Below are 2,500 nucleotides of genomic sequence, written 5' to 3' on the forward strand. Positions count from 1 at the left end.
TGATCCACAGATGTTGGCCAGGTACTTTTTCAGAATTACGCAGAGGTCCTCCATCAATACTATTATGCAAGGTAAGTGCCCAGTATTTAGATAACTTTTTCGAGGTGTTGATGATGTTATTTGTGTTATCTTTCAGTCTATTTTCAACAAGGCGGATCTCATTTTGTAGGTAAGTATCCATCGATCTATTTTTCAGGTAATCCACGCGCAACATATTTTTCAAGCATTCAAGTCGCAGCAGCGGACCCTTCCAACGGAGAGAGGGGACTCCTAAACCACCATCCTGGACAGAAGCATGGAAGTAACCATTTGGAGTATCATGAGGTAAGTGCAGCCATTTTCTAATATACAACCTTATCTTTCTATCTATTTTCTTCAGGTACCCGAAACGGACTCTGGACATGACCAGTTTATATGTCAGCCCTGGGATCAGTACATTTCTGAGAGCCCACATCCTTTGCTGTGGCTTGAGTGGCGCCTTGCTGATACTGGTGAGTTGTTTTTCCAGTATTTCAATTTGATTTTGTTTAGAGGCGCCTTCTGATGTGAACAACACCCCCAAGTATTCCCATTCGTCCGTTCTTTTTAATGCTCTTAATGTAGTACCTTGGATTTTAAATGTACAATACGGATCTATCGCGATCTTTTTCATTTTTGGTATTGTTTTAATCGCTATTGTGGAGCTTTTGCCTTGGTTAATCTCCAGGCCACAGTTCTTCAAAAATTCAGCGGTGTTGTCCATCAGGGTCTGCAATCCTTTTTCAGTTGAAGCCATCAATACCAGGTCGTCTGCAAATGCCAGCACATTTATTATTGATCCCTCCATTTCGGCTCCTATTTCTTTGGGGATCTGCTTAAGCATTGCATCTATTACCAGATTAAACAATATGGGCGAGAGTGGATCACCCTGCTTGACCCCGCACGTCGGGTGTATTCTTGCGGAACACCAACCTGCGTGGTCAATCACGGTCTCACTTGAATCATAAATCGCCCTTAAGTAGTTCACCATCGCATCAGGTAGTCCTTTGGCACGTAAGATGTTAATGATAGCATTAATAGAGATAGAATCAAAGGCTTTGGCCATATCTATTACCGCCAGGAATAGCTTCTTTGTCTTCTTTCTATGTTGAGTTAGCACCATATCCAGTAACGCTATGTTCTCTGCGCATCCATTTGTTTTTCTGAACGCTCTTTGTCTCTCGTCCATTTCAATTTTGCTTAGGCGGTTTGCAAAAACTTTGTGAAACAGTCTTACCATAACTGATGACATTGTTAAAGGACGATATAAGCCTGGATCTTCGGCATTTTTCTTTTTCGGTATAAGAACGGTTCTCGACAAGCATAGATGTTGTGGTAGTTGTCCGCACCACATGAACAATGAGAACAAACGCGCAAGGATGTCGTGTGGAACCTCCTTTAACTTTTTATTTGTTAAACCGTCTGGTCCGGGTGCCGAGGAACCTTTCGGTAGAGCCACCTTAATTTCCAATTCAGTAATTGGGTTCCACAGATCTTCTTCAACTCTGTGCGCCTTAGGTAGATTCGGCGATGATCTAATGTCACGCGTGAAGACCGCTTTCCAATACGGTTCCATGATGTTCTTATTCATTCCTTCATTCCGCTCCAGATCATCTTCCAATATCCTTTTCACACATTTTCCTGGCTTTTTCTTCCACATATCCTGTACCCTTGCATAGTCCTCACGCCTCTTCTTCTTTTTTGATGAATTGTTTGTGTTCGGCGGGTTATTTAAGTTATTTGAGTTTTTCTTTTTATTTACAGGTGGGAACGTTTCTAGCAGGTATGCTGTGATCTCAGTGAGGACCCTAGGTATTGGTTGATCCTTCACCATGTAGCAGATCCTATTCATCCATACTGCATTAAAGCCACTATGTGTTAGTGGTGGCAAATTAACCAGATGTTCGGTAAGTATATTTCTAACTTTGTCATTAGAATCTTCATCTCTGGTATTCTCTCTCGATACCTCATCCACTGCCTGTTCCTGTTCACTGTCACTACCATTACTTGCATCTACTCCCTCTTTCAGATATTCTTGGACCAAGTTTTTATATTCTTGTTGTCTACGCTGTCCTTTAATAGATTCCAATGTTCTATTGAAATGTTTAATCAATTCCTGATTTATGAATCTATATCCTTCCTTGGTCAGTTGTGCTTCCTTTCTGGCCATCAATCTCTTTTCTTCTTCTGACCATCTTTCCTTCTTATTTTCCTGTTTTTGCAGCTGCCTGACGTCATTTGCATCTGCATGGGCACGCCTTTCATGCACACCTCTTCCAGTGGCAGTTGTAAATCTCCTGTCGCAGTTGGAGAATCTACAGGGGTAAGTATTGTCCGAGTTGGAAGTGGACGGTCCAGGGTTAACTGGTAATACCGGGGTGGCACAGTCAGTGGACCGGCCATTATTTTCCATCCGAGGCTTTTTTGTATTTTTCATCTCCGGTATTCACGGGTCGAGGGGGGGAGAACCCCAGGACCCAGG

At 42.6% G+C, this 2,500-nt stretch overlaps 1 pseudogene; it reads right to left on the reverse strand.

Moving 5' to 3' along the window:
• LOC123688203 overlaps positions 1-2,500 on the reverse strand; it is a 7,426-nt pseudogene that overhangs the window by 2,148 nt on the left and 2,778 nt on the right.

This window comes from Harmonia axyridis, chromosome X (genome assembly GCF_914767665.1).
Source record: "Harmonia axyridis chromosome X, icHarAxyr1.1, whole genome shotgun sequence".
In the NCBI taxonomy this organism is placed as follows: Eukaryota; Metazoa; Arthropoda; class Insecta; order Coleoptera; family Coccinellidae; genus Harmonia; species Harmonia axyridis.